Genomic DNA, 15,682 nt, shown 5'->3' with positions numbered 1-15,682 from the left:
CATTCTCATTTCGTCACAGTTTGAACAAAAAATATCCAGTGCGTTGAAAAGGTCTGAATTTGTACTAAGTAAATTGCTCTTGAAGAAAGTTTTAGTTTTTTAATTCAATTTGAAGAAATAACCGTTTGAATGTTTTAGAATTCTGTGTGAAGCTTATAGCAACAAAAACACAGCAATGTTATTCTTCAGCATTACTACGCTCCATCACGTGTTGCAAAACCGGTGAAAATATTTTTATAAATATTAAAATGGAAGTGCTATTACTTGACTGTCCAGAACGCTCTTTGACTTCGGTATGAAAATCACTACTTTCAAAATGTCGAAACCAGTATTCACATTTTGCAGTCGATGTAGTGTTTATTACCATAAGTTTTACACAGCATTCGATGACTTTAAGCTGCCTTTTCCTTCATAGTGATGTAAAAAAAGGAAGCTTTCTGCAAGTGCAATTGAATCGGTAAGCGAAAAAATTATTTCTCTTTACATTTTAATGAAATAACATATGCTGAAAAATGGAACTTGTTAGTGAGGCTTCAACATAAAGTGGGATACAAATGTGGCCGATGCGATTTAATGCATAGTAATACCATCTTGAAAAGATAAATAATGAAGAAATGTTAAAAGAGTATTCATAGAGGGTGTCTCAAAAAGCTGCATGAAATATTAGATTATCCTAACACCAAAGTATTGCACTGTAGCACACTAATTATTATTTTGTTGTGTTGTCTAGATGTTTATGTACCATTTGAGTTGAGTTTCCGCTTTATACTAATTCATTTTGTCATGTCTTTAGGATGCCAGACATACGTAGTGCTCCTTTGGAGCTGTTTCGCCAAAGGAAACACCAATGTGAAATTGTTCGCTTGCTCAATCTTACACCAAATGTGAGAAAGTGCAGCGTTAACACTTCTGCTAACCATAAAGTTGTCAAAAAACTTGCACGGTACGCAAGATTGGTGTAAGTATAGGTTTGTTTATATGGGCTCGGTGAATGGAGGTAAGAGGAAATGAAATGGTGGTTGTTCACATGGTGTGATCGCTATTTTATTGATGGATAGCACAAATAGGTAAATGGAAGTGGCATTGTGTTTACCTGTAGACGAAGCTTGGGCAGTCGAGCTGAGCGACAGTCAGTCACTGAATGAATGAAAGTACCCTTCAATAGTCTCCCAGATGAACGTCTCGGGGTTGCCAGATGTTCGTTATCGTGACCTTGTTGGCGCTTCTGGTACCCCGCCGGTGTTCAACATTTGAGATTATATTTCTGGGCATTTTGTAAACCGTTATTCAAATAGCCAAAAATGAGTTCAACTTCAGCTCCTCACAGATGAGAACCAGCAGGTGCGAAGAGAAGTCGTCTACTCAAGCGACGGGCCGCTGCTAGGTGTCCTCTTTACAGACGAGAATTTGACAGATGATCACAGACCAAAATAACAGTAGCTCGAAGTCGCCAAAATCTGCAATCATTGTCTGAGGTAGAACTTGTGCTAGCAGAAACCCCTCCCCCCGTTTTTGTATTTCATCAAGTTTTTTTGTTCTTATTCCATGATGACCTGCTGGAACAAAATGGTCTTTTACTGATGTCGCTTCGGATTCCGGATAATGAGTGTTTTGCGGGCGACAGACCCCCCGAGTTACGACCGGGATTATCGTAGTTGGTTTACTACCGAGGTTTGTGGATGAGTAGGGATTTAATCCTGGTGTTATCGTGTTTTGAGGCGCCTTGCACTGAGCATGGTCGTGAAATTCTTCACAAACTGGTGAGTTGATTCTAGGTGAGTGTTCATCATAAACAATGGGGCATTGACTCGCAGACTTTTTTGGATTGGAACACTTGGAGTAGTTCAAGTTGTCTCTCAGAGACATACATGTACCACACCTGTGCTCTGTAGAGGCAGATTGGATGAACTAGCATGTTGTACAGAGTCGCTTTCTGGGGGATTGAAACTTTTTCTGCAGAGGAGTGGAAATAAAAGGTGAATTGGTACATGCCATTGTCTTTTCAAATAACGTGCTGTACTTGAGCTGACTATTGGAATCTGCAGTCGAACTAGAGACTAAGGTATGAACATTTCTGAAGCCAGGGGCTGCTAGGGTTTATATGCAGCCGCCAGAATTTGTACCACGCAATTATGCAACGCTGGTTTATCTGGTCTTGAAGTCTGTTCCGAATAGTGTCGGGACTATAACCGTTTATGAAAAAAGCGGTGTCATCTGCATAAAATGCTGTGTGGGAAAGTTTGTGCAGTGATAAATCAGCTATATAGAGCTTGAAGACGGCTGGGGCTAATGGAGCAACTTGTGAGACTCCTGCGGAAATCTGTTTACGAGAGGAGACTGCGTCTTGAATACCACATGAATGAAGTATGAATCTATCTGAGAGATTAGGTTTGTCAAGTTGTGAAAATCTGTTGTACTTTCGTGGGCTCAGTAGCACTTCGGTAATGCGAGCTAGACGTCTCAACAGGACTTCGCTCCGGCCGAAGGCCATAGCGAGGCAAGACAGGTGCCGAGCACATTTTCCGAACATCGTTGAATCTCAACCCAATGGACTACAAGGCCTGTGCTATACGCCGCAAAAATGGAGTCATTGAGGTAATCGTTCTTTCGAGAATTGGACCGATTGTCGCCAGAAGACCTGCGATCCATTACCGAAAATTTCAAGTAACGTTTAAACCTTTGTATCGACACCTGTATATTATCGCTAAAGGTGCATGTTATTGTTATTCATTGTCGTTTTATTAACGTATCTGATTTATTAAAATTGTCACTTAAAATGTTTCATGATGTGTTTTAGACCGCCCTGTATAAAGTGGTAAATTTCATTAAGCGACAGGAAATTGACGCAGTATTAGTAACAAATAATGTTCGCTTGCTAGTTAGGAAATGTGGAACGGTCCTGGTACACTTTTACCTTGCCATCTCCAGGCCGCATAATAGTCCGAAAAAATAAACCAAAAGACGACCCCCTCAATGCGATAAATAAGGTTTTCCTACATCGTAGATTGTTCGCCGAGATGCAGAAATAAAAAAGCGACTCATCAAAAAATTTCGTCCATTTCGACTGCCGCCGCTACTCCTTCCGAGAAGCGAGGGCACCGGCGTGTACCATCCGCACACAGAAAGTGCGATCAACAGGCGTAGCAACGCTGAATAGCCGTCACATGGCAGCACGTCTCGTCCAGACCGCCATAAAACGGGACACATAAAAATTCCTCCCGTAATCAATTATGTTTTTTCGCTAAACGCAAATGGGGAATTTTATAATCGACACGAGACTGATGAGTGGCTGTTAAAAGTCGACCTGTCGCGGTGCAAAACGGAAGAAATATGTCCGCGATCGGCAAAAACCGACCGCCGCTACGTAAAATAAGATCATTTCGGGGGATATTTTATTGAGCGCGTCGACAATTAAGTCTTATCGCTTCGGTGGGGATTTCTTTTTGTCGTTTTTAGTGTCTTTGTTAGGGTATAGAAGGTTTGGTCGTCGGTCGGTTGACCAATGTAGGAGAGACGGATGTCTCACGTTACCATTACCCGTTTACCATAGATGGAGGTGTTGATAACAATGGCACTAGTCTGTAAAGCACTTTTTCTTGTCAACAGGATACAACACACATCATCTCCTTCGCATCAAATACGTGTTTATTTTCTTTCTTTCATAACGTTATATATTTTGAAATAAATAGATAACAAATATTTTCCAGAACATATCCGCAAATACCTATAATGACATTGAAGCACAAATAAAGAATAAAAAGAAATGTGTACTAATTCGGGTTTAGATCACTAGAATCAACTAGAAACATTATATAGTGTATCCAAAGTAGCAGTCAACCCGCATCATCTCAATCAATGACGTCAAAATGATGCAATGTTGTCGCATTTATCATAGACCCTCTATACATTTTAACAATATAAACAAAATAATGAAACAAAAATATTATAAAATATAATTTATTTTAACATTACTGTACATCTAATTTATATACTATCGAAAGACCTAAACTACAGTAGATTGAACGATCACAATAGTGTGTAGGTTAGAGTTATTTTATTCTATTTACATTAAGTTCTTTTCTAAACCACCTACGGTATCCCCTGGAGACTTAATAAACCTAACTAATAATTGTGCATCCAAGTAAACAAGTATTTCATTTTCATTAGAAAATTTTTCAGAACAAATTCCTGAGAAGTATTGTGGTTGCTCCCAAATAATATAGGACTGATTACCTAAATCGAGACCTTCAGATACCCACAGTCAGTCAAGAAATCAAGAGAATTGCAAGGGGGCATGAAGAAGGACTCCATTCTCATACTAATATTGAAATATTGCAACTTTTGGATACCACCAGACACAGACTCAAAAGAACCAAACCCTCTGATCTTGTGTAGTGTTGTGTAGTGAGGTGCATATATTAAAAAATTCAGCAGTGGCATGTACAAACATTATTTCACCAGAAACTGAGTTAGGGCCGATGGGTCCTCCTAGTTATATATCTAGATTTAAGTTAGCATAAAGACAAATTGTTGGTTAGACAGAAACGACTAGTAACAATATATTAATTAAATAATAAAAAAAATTCATTAGAGAACATATTTACCTTTTTATATTTAGTTTTTGTTTCCTTCATTGCTGTGTTTTACTCAGAAATCATTCTGATATCACTGTCTTTCTTCCTAATTTCTTCTGCTGCTATAAAATCTATAAAATTAGATTCAATCAAGGCGTTGTATATGTAAAAGACAGTAAGGTATTAGTTCTCTCGTTATATCCCTCGAACCTAATGTTCATGTATATTCTGAATAATAGTTCATATATCTGTGGACACTAATATTTCACACTGTACAATACGATTTTCTAAAGTTATCTTATGTTAATTATATACTCACATTTAGCTGTTTCCACTCTCATCACACGTCGTGGTAATTGTCAGCATTTGATCTTAGTCAGCCTGAAATCTTCATTAATTCATTGATTCCGTCACTCTTACATTCTGTAGGTCTGATGAAGTTTATATAGACTAAAAGTATTATTCCAGACAATGCTTCTGTATTTCCGTTGTAGTAATACTTTTCCACATCTCCTATCAATTCGATCAGATTGAATACGCGCTGATGGGGAGGAAGACCAGAAATAAAGCCACGTAATATTATGAGGCCATATTCTCAGCCAGTATCTTTTTCTGAAAAAAATATATTACAAAATAGGCAATTAAACAATTCATTTATATTTCCGAGCAACAATTTGTGATATTTCACTCTTTAGCATGGTTTCTTTTAAACTTAATTTACATATTTCATGTTATCTCTTAATTGCAGCTATTGTCTACACATTTGTAGGGATATTCTCAACATGTCTGCTATTATCGTATAGTTCATTGTACATAACGATAACTGATGGGTCCTTGATATTCTCTAAGAACTGATTTTAAAACCAGAGCAACAATTTATCGTTCATTTCTTCATTGTATTCGCCCTTGGACTTGGAAAGAAACACTAATTCTGCTCCAGGAATCGGGAAATTCCTAGATAAAAGGATATGGTGCCATGCAATCGCCCCTATTTCCTTAAAATAAAATAGTCTTTCAAGTAAAATTAAAGTTTTTGAACCTTTCATATTTATTAACATATATAGATAAAATAATAAATACATACGTTAAGGAAGATGCAGTGAATTAGAATCCTTTTAAAGTCTATATAGAGATGTTAATGCCTATGTATTCAAATTATGTCCGAAAATAGCCTAGATAAACTGGATGTTAATGGGGAAGAACATGCTTTTGTAGATTTTTCACTAAAAAAAAAACAACTATAAATCAATATTAACTTTACATTCTTGGTTAAGACTGGGAACGCCATTGTTCACCTAAGAATACCTTCTTAAAGGCGGTTATTCCACATAAATATAAATACGACTTATATATTAAAAACTCGCACCTAATAGTAGCTTATCTTGCAACCTCCAGAAATTAATTACATAATGGTTTTGACTGAACAAAAGTTTTTTGTTTCGAATGGTAACTATTGATAACAAATTAAAATAGATGGGTGGTGCGATATCCCACCTATTTAAAGAAAAGCTTTTAATGAATGTATAATTTTTGAGCATACCATTCAAGACATTCTCCAATTCTTTACGTACAATTTAACAATGCTATTATATTTCCTGTGATAATATTCAACAGCCTTAACATTAATAGAGTAAACATGATTTACGACAATAAATTATGGAAAATTTCCTTTTTTTTCACCTAACACCTATATTAATAAAACATCTTTTGGAGCCAATGGATCTTACTAAATATAGAAAATTGGCATCAGCAAATAGATTGACGATACGTGAATTTAATAAGGTTTCAACAGGGCGTCAATAGCAAATTGAAAAGTTACCGAATAAAAAGCAAGTGTGTTAGTACCGTGGCCTCGCCTATTGGACCTCATCGAGACATACCTGCTGGCAGAAGCGTGGGTAAACCGGTCGCGTGAAGTGTCGATTCTTTATGACAATTATTGTGTATTGAAAATTCACGCTGGAGATACTAATTTCAGCCCGATACGAAGATACGCGCATAACTTAACCGTTTTAATGTGCCTCGTCGTTTCAGCTTCTAACGGTACACCTAAGGACAATGTTTCATTAGACGAAAACAATTTAATAGATGACAGTAATCGGCAAACCTATAATTGGACTTAAGAACGTGTTGTACTTATCAGCTTCATTACGTAATTTCTGAGAATATACTAATCCGTAATTAATTAAAAAAATTCTCGATATGAATGAATTATTATTATTGTTTCATACTTGAAAAACAGTATTTTCCTGAAATACTGGCTATTTATAAGGTATAAATGAGATATTTACAGACACACACAGTTATGATAGAGTTTGTTAATCAATTTAAAGCTTTCTGATAAACCATATTTTTGTTTTGTTTTGTGGTGCGTAAATAAACAAAGACTACGATTTTACGAGGCGCGAACACGCGACATATAGTCTATGCGCGAAACAGGGAAACTCCAAGTTGATTCCGAAAACTTCCAACGACTGGCCTTGAGATTTATTTATGGCCATCGCAAAGACCTAACGTATTGGAAATTCTATACATTTACAATCGAATGGTAAATCAAGGATCAAGGCTTCCTCTCCTTTGCATTTTCTCTTTATGATTGTTGCCTCAAGTCAGTCCATTACGCAGTGACAGATGACAACTGATTCTACTATTAACTTCAAATTGTGAGGTGGTAATCCAGGCAATTCCAGTGAATTTAAAAACTCCGTGGGATAGTTGACTACGTCGTCCTAATTCATAACGGTGTCGACTGATTTGAAGGAAACCAACTGTCCCGGAAGAGAATTCTGAATGGTCTCGTTGACTTTCTTCCTCCTGACCATTTTCTAAATGGACTACTAAATGGACTACTGTAGGGTGTCTTTCATGGACCGCAAATGAAAAGATACGCTAAGTTGTTTCGTTGCTACTTACATAGCGACCCATCTGATACTGTGATATTTTGTCATTTGCATTGGTTACAGCGAAGACGGCCATATCGCTACATTTGTTAACATACTTACATATGCACTTCATCGACTTCACAGAGTTACAATATTCCACGATGATGTGAGTCTCAAAAGTTTTGGATAATATTGGCCAGTATGACACGATCCAACAATTGCCTATATCAACATTTTGTCCTCCTACCTTCACAACTACCGATCACCCATTGTCCGCAACTGATCGCCGACGATACAGTGGGTATATCTATCATCTTCCGTTATGGTTTCAGCAATCAGGTCTCTTGGGTATCGCTTGGAAAACTTGTCGTTAACCATACAGGGTGAATTGTAGTTGAAAACTCCTCAAGGTCTATGTGTTATGTGTTTGGTAACTACTGCATGCAATTTTGGGTCTACTGTGGGAAAGTGGGCATAAAATTCCCCTGTATAATATGTGTAGAGCCAAATGATGCCATCAGGAAACAGCTGTTATATTTCTGAATGTTGGACAAGAAGCGCTTAGAATTATTTCCAATCCCAGAAACCAAAGAGAGTAAAGGATCTGGTGGTGGGACCAATTGTGGCAATTTTACATTGCCTCCATTAGAACATAATGCGGTAGATTCACCACTGTATTTTAACGCCTTGCAATATTTACAAATTATTTTCCTTTCCCCAATTGTTACCGATTTGTCGGAATAATAATCTATTGGCACATCATACTGGAATGCAGTTCGTTCCAGGATCACAGGAGCACTGTGTCTACAGACTCGCTCAATTTCATTATGTCGTGCTCGCTGTTGTTGTGTTTATGTGCACGAAGTCGTTGCATTCTAAGCCTATCTACTTCATTGTCAATCTCTAAAGAACGCTATTCTGACATAGCAATACGACTATTTTCTTGATCTGTCTGTCCCTGGTCATCAGTGCGGTAAGCACCTGAAGTAGCTCTTCGCACATTTGATTCATTGCGATGACCTAAGCCAGGTCGTCTTCTACTCGGCATCGTAAATTGCAATTAATCAAAGTGAGAAAAGTTCTCGCACACTTAATTTTATGCCACAGATCTGGAGCTGTTTAAGTATAACAATATCAATATAGCAAGCTCGTGAAACATAGCTCGTTAAACATTTTCCTAATATATGCCCTTTTTTGTTTAATTATATGTTATTATGTTGCGAATTAACTCTCTACAGTGATATCAAACTAGATATTTATCTAGAAAGTTCATTTGGTCCTTTAATAATATATAAAATATTTTTAAAAATTACCTGCACTCAAAAAATTAAATAAGGAAGTCACTAAAAAGTAAAAATTCATCAGACTTTTAACATAATAAAAGGTTTTAAAATAAAATATATACTTAATAAGCGTTATAATAAATAAATAAAAATAAATAAAAACCTTATATGTACTATTTACTACACGTATAGTGCGTCCAAAATTATTTTGAACATACATCATCTAGATGTTTAATATATTGCCAGGCGCAATTTGTAAAGTCACTTTAGAATCAGGCAATATTTTCTTTCTCATCTTATTTCATTGAAAAAGAGACACAATGCTGTCTGATAAGTACAAACGTGTAACCGAACTAGCCCTCCAAACTCTTTCGGCTGTCAAACGCATGCTAAATTCTGATAAACAATAGTGATAAGAGATTATAAATCGGCAATCGTCATTTTAATGATTTTCTTGTTTTAATAAATTTCAAATAACTGCTATTTACTACTCTGTTTGAAAATTCTGAAGACACACATAACAGATTACGTTTCTAATCAGTTACTTTGAACAGGAACGAGATAATGGAGTCCCCTTCTTTCGAGTAAAATTCTTTAGAGAGATAAGCGTTTTTACAAATAATAAATAATTAATCTTAAATACAAATGTTAAATATTAATTTGATGCGATTTATTGAAAATATTTTTTAGCGTGTTGCAGCTGCACTGAATATTAACAAAGTCACTGAAATATTTCAAACAATGCATGCTAGTTCCTCTTCATGTTAGTTCTATAAGAGATTAAATATATGAACTGCATAAAAACAGTAAGTAGTTTTTATACAGTATATAAATAGGTGATTGATTGTTTCATTAGTCATAACATTTATTAATAATTCATTGCAGATATATTCTAGTTCATGTTGGAAACAGAAATGGTTAATAATACATTCATTTTTTATGAACTCGATCAGATACGTGGTAGAAGAACTTGGAAGAAATGATAGAATTGTGAACAAATGTTAGATAGATTGGAAGCTAACAGCTTAGTTATTCACTTGAATGAAACTTTCTGACTATGATTTGATTCGATGGTACCAATTTCTTGGACAATGTGATGAGAGTGGAAACAAGTAAAAGTTAGTATAACAGTAATATATGATAACTGTATGAAATGTTAATGTAGAGTGTAAAAGATTTATGTGCACAGATATGTGTAATGCATTTGCTTAAAATGTACCAGGAGAGAAATAATTGTAAGATATTTGCATATATGGTAAACGAATGAAGGAGAATGCAGTGGTTAAATCTAGTTTTATCAAGAAAGATGCATACAGGTATTAACAGAAATGTTAAAAACATTTATATTTGATAACAGTATTTTTGTTTAATTATTTTATTTAGATGGGGATTTTGCTGTATATCAAAGGCAAACTGAACTAGTACTCAGAGTTGATAATACGGCAACATGTCTACGTTTTGATGTCACAAATTTAGATGACGTTTGTAGAAAATAACTCGGGATAGACTGTATTTTATATGCTACTATAAACACATAATTTAGCTTAATACCTGATTCTATTTATCTATTTATAATATTGTATCTATTACCAACTGCTGTAACTAGTTAGTGTACTGCACTATAAAACTACACAAATTCACATGGTTTGGTTTCGAGTAAACATCTTAGTTCGGTGTTATCCAAGAGTTAAATTATTTCGGTGTCTTCAATAGAGTGAAGTCTTTCCTTATATCTTGTTGTTAATCACTTAATTAGCTTCAAGATAGTTGGAACCCAAAGGTATCGGTGTAAGCACTTGTTTCCGTAGTATATGGGTGCATCCACAGTGCCTCTCTGGACTTGCCTAGGACCTCATAATTTAGATTTACTTCCAAATAACCAATGATTTTTTTATATATCAATTCGAGTTCTGATATTATTCTATAGCCCACTTAAAAGAAAGAATATATACAAATTCATAAACTTAACTCCTTTTAAAACAATTTTGTATATAAAAAATAAACTCCATTGTGTATATGAGGCCTGATAGTTAGTGCATGAAAGCACAAATAAATCTGTGACGTAAAACAAAATATGCTGTTTTATACAGCGCATGCAACTATATGTAAACAGTAAATATATTATTATAATATATACACTATTTATGTTATTCCCTGTCCTTATGTCGGTGTTTCTCTGCATTTGACATTAATATAACAAGAAAAAAGTACAACAGTTACATGCCATAAATTGGATTACCCATAAAAACTAGATGAATACAAGCGAGAAAAATACAGTTATCGGAACGGAACGAGCCGAGGCGATTTGAATATCGCGAACAATTTGTCATAACAACAAAACAAACTAACGCCAGTCGATGCGAGCCAGCATTGCCAATAATTATAATTATCATACAATATCCAGTGACACAAAGGACAAAGAAAAATAATGCCAACAATCATTCTTGCATGGGCAGCTCGTTGGGTGGATCCGATGGCAGACCGAGACCACCGGGCTGTCAAAGTCTGTTTAATGGGGTCCACCACACCTTCTGCCCGCGATTGTTGGGTTATAAATTAAAAATCAGATAAACCCACATGTTTGGCTCTCGGCTTTTTTTCTTTCGTTTTTGGCCTTCCAGCCGCTATGATTTATATCTATTCGGAAAAGTCCTGCGTCTAATAAATACTAATCCGCGTCGAGGTTCTGAACGGTTTGTTTAAATTTCACTTTCTTCGTCGTGCCGATGAGCTTAGACGCGAAGAATCCACGAAATCCGGAATTTAACCAAATAACAGTTATTTTCGCCAATTCGAATGTGTAGTTTCGATGTTTTCAACATGATGTTCTAGTTAAAATGGAAATACCCCTTTCAATATTTAGATTTATTTATACAATGTTTTTGAATGGTAGTTTACATATGTTGTATATTTGTTTTTTATATTTTATTTTATGATAATATACCGTATTATTTGTAATGTTATAGGATTAAAAATACTTTTAACCAAATGAGATTCAGAATTATGTTTAGTTAGTCTTCTTAAATATTGTAGATATTATATGGTACTCTTATTAGTCCGATATAAATTTACTTTTTGTTTTCAATATGTATTGCTCTCAATTTCAATGATTTTCAAGAAAATGAAAAAAGATATTTATTCAAAGTATTGACATTAGATTCTGTACATCTTACCTATATTTTAGGCAATTTATGGAGCCATCTCAAAAAAAAACTCTTTGTTCTTAGACGAGCAAAACCATTTATCGAGGCATTTTCTAACTTCATCGAAATTGGCGAAGTGGCGATATCTGGTGAGTGGCGACGTGTACCATTGCGATAATATGTCCCATTTAAGTGCTTTCAACACTTCCTTGGCTGGTTTTGCTTTATGCAACGGCGCGTTATCGTGATTTAAAATCAATTTACCGTGTCTTTGGGCCCGTTCTGGAGGTTTTTCTATACGGAAACGATTTCGGTAACGATCACTATTAACTCTTTCACCAGGTTTCAACAGTTCGTAGTATACCACCCCAATCTGCTCGCACCAAGCACAGAGCATTGTTTTGCAACCAAAAGGTTCATAAGTATACGTAATCGGTCGCTAATCGTTTCTTGGGTCACATTTAACGCTTCTGCGAATTGTGCTTGAGCTTGGGTTATATTTTCATCCAATAACTCTTACAGTTTCGCATCTTTAAACCTTTTCGGTCTACCATAAGTTTCTTTATGTTGAACATCGAAATCACCACTTTTGAATTTTCAAAACTACTTCACATGTTTTTAAGATTACGGCATGCTCATAGTAAGTCCCTACCATCAACAGATGACTTTCAGCGGTTTTTCTCTTTCGATTAAACAAGTAAAATAATGCGTGCCGCAAATGCGCGTTCTGCGACACGAAATTTGATATTTTCAAAGAAGTATAATTCTATGGCGGTCTTACTTTCGCAAAATATAAAATGTATAGTATTTAAGCTTGATGTCAATAGAATAAAACTGCATATGTGTCCATTCGTAACATACTTAAGCCTAGAGACATGTGTTTAAGAAACCGGTAATGATTTTCCGATATATCTGATAATCCATATATTTGAAATATATTTAGATATTGATTGATTTAGCAACTTAAGATACTGTAAATACTTATATGTAAAGTTACACTTTATTAATGTCCTTGCTCTCGCTTTTGTAGTACATTTTTTAAGTTATCGTTAACGTTATAATAAATCCCTAAGAAATAGAAAAGACCTAATAGTGGTTATGTAAAATTAAAGCGCATCACTTGAAAAATACCTGGTTGGATTACTCAAATAAATACAACTGCAAATCGCCTTTGTATTGCCTTCAACTGTTTGATTTTTATTCGTTTTCATAGATTACCAGCATTCGAGTTAAAATTTTGTGAGAGTTTTATAATTGTACAAACACAGAATATCGACTATTTTTTTTAATTTTTAAAGAAAAAGAATTTTCCAGCCCAGAATATTGGGCTGGAAAGTATGCCTGACAATTTTCGAAAATCCCTATTTCAAATTTTTATATATAATATTTTTCATGGAGTCTACAAACTAACATTGTTGTTACCCTGCAGAAAATATTTACTCTGTGGCAACTGAATTATATGAAACAAATAAGGAGTCTTTTATCATGGGTAGAAGTATTTCGGTAAGAAGCTCAGATTTGTTTAACGCGAAATTCCTATTTATCAATTTTTTTCACAATAATAAAATTTTCTTCAATTAAAAGACTATAATTCACAAACTGATGATCCGACAGCTGTCAAATTTATACACGCATCTTTTGAAGGTAAGAGAGGGTAAGACCTAACAAAAAAACATATGGATTTAATTCCAGTAGCGCTATCTATGTGTCAGACTGGGGACTTTTCAATTGAACAATTATACTACACATTTATACACACATATATGAAAATTATTAATAATATCACGTTTACTTTCATTACCTAACATTATATAAACTAGTTAATAATTCAGTTTGTCAATTTTAGATAAGCATTTATGGATCGATATTTTTTACAGTTTTTATAGACATAATTTATATCTAATTGTTATTTCTCAGAGTTCTAATTAAAATTAAAAACTGGTTTTTATACTAGATATAATAGAAACGTTATTCTTTTATGTCTGCTCATATATTATGTTAAAAAATTAGGAGTATATAAAAGACATATAGCTGGTACTACCTTCAAGTTCCACATTTTGGAAGCTCCTTCAGTTACGAATACAAGGCCAAATCTTGTTCAAATAAATGTTGTGTTGTTTAGCATGATTTCTATAAACTTTATCTCACCTCAAAATGTAATTTAGCTACCAAAAATTATTCGACTATTTTCTGTCCTGAAAATAATTTAACGAACAGTTACGCTACGTTGTACCATTGTACGTTGTATGAAATTACCTAATTGAGAAGCAATCATTCCATTGATTTATTTGCTGCAATTAAAATTCAATATTTAAAGTGCTAAAATTTTAATTCATTAAGCCGAATCGACCCACAAGAAACTAACTATCAAATATAAATCGGTTTCAGAATAAACTACAGATTCTATGGCCAGTAACGCTACAGGATTCTTAAACTTTATCGATAAAATGAAGAAAAATGAGTATAATAACAGGATAATTAAGTTTGAGTATAAATTGTTAGATATGTGCTTTAAGAGTTAATGTTCCAATGTTAAGGAAAACCAATGAATAACTAGTTAACTAATGTTAACAAAAAAATATAAAAACAAATAACAGTTATGAACTAATGAAATAATTATAATTCACTATGTTAACTTTAATGTTATTACTCGAGTGTTGTTATATTTGATAGTACAAACAATACTACAATAATTCCAATGATGTTAATTCTAATAACGGATTTAGCATGTGAATATAATTAACTGCGAATTTACCTAATTGAAAAGCAATTATTCCATTGATTTCACAAAGGTATGTCCCCATACTCGCTGTAATTAAAATTCAAGATGTAAAATGGTAAAAAACTAATTCATTAAGCCAAAAAATACAACAAAAATTCCGTTCTTAAATCGACAAACCCTCGAAAGACGAACCATCAAATTTAAATCGATTTCTGAATAAACTACGCATTCTATGGGTCAGTAACGCTACAGGATTCTTCAACTGTATCGATAAAATGAAGGAAATCGGGTATAATAACCGAATTTACATTCACCGGGTGAACGAGCGTCTATTAAACGCGGCAATAAAACTATGAGAAAACGACTAAAAATATTTTACAAAACACAAACCGATATTTTATTTTCTAATCATCGAGGCAAGTGGCATCGTCAGCGGTGACCTTCGGGTGCAGTAATTCCACTCGGTAGTCGCACGTGACGCTTTTGATATGCACGGAGGTGTTCGATGTGTCCTGGAGCTCACCGCAATGTCACCAAATACGTGATGGACACTCCTTACATACTTTGATTGACCTGAACGGAATTATTTTAACGTTCGCGTCTGTGAACGACGGGGGAAATCACAGATAGGCTTTGATGGATTTCAAGGACGTGTCGGGCCCGTACTGTCGTGACGTGAAGCTTTTATCAAACGACCACGACAAGAATATCACAGATCGTCGAAAAAAAAACAAAGCTACATTCTAATTTCGACTTTCTTTATAGCCGACCTAACGACTTTTACCCTAAATCAGGAGCAGCATGGGCCGATTTCTGTTGCGAAGATATTCGAATCAGGCGTTGTTAACATAATATAGATTGACCACGGATACATGTTTCTAGAAACATTAGTAAAGGTCCATCATTTTATTGATGACTGTTATATAAGTTATGGACTTGAAACTAGAACAAGAACTCAAATGATAACTTTATTAGTACAGTCTTGGTTATGCGTCCGAAATTATAATTAATATGACTGTGAAGAAATTTTAATATGTCGAGTCTTTCTACAATTGTAGTTTTTCAATAACTCGTTCTT

At 34.7% G+C, this 15,682-nt stretch overlaps 1 long non-coding RNA gene across 1 annotated transcript; it reads right to left on the bottom strand.

The window, feature by feature from the left end:
- Window positions 1–3,943: 3,943 nt before the first annotated feature.
- LOC143192538 (uncharacterized) lies at window positions 3,944–14,970 on the bottom strand. The gene is made up of 7 exons (XR_013004802.1): window positions 14,797–14,970; window positions 14,627–14,691; window positions 10,291–10,670; window positions 5,659–5,797; window positions 4,894–5,569; window positions 4,605–4,705; window positions 3,944–4,500 (listed from the first exon to the last, which is right to left on the bottom strand). It is a non-coding gene; the product is annotated as an uncharacterized LOC143192538 (long non-coding RNA).
- Window positions 14,971–15,682: the final 712 nt, after the last annotated feature.

This window comes from Rhynchophorus ferrugineus, unplaced genomic scaffold (genome assembly GCF_030347505.1).
Source record: "Rhynchophorus ferrugineus isolate W39M unplaced genomic scaffold, kcgeb_rfMv2 rfM3, whole genome shotgun sequence".
Taxonomy (NCBI): Eukaryota; Metazoa; Arthropoda; class Insecta; order Coleoptera; family Curculionidae; genus Rhynchophorus; species Rhynchophorus ferrugineus.
Note: the sequence above shows the minus strand (reverse complement) of the source record. Positions and strands in the feature narration are given on the sequence as shown.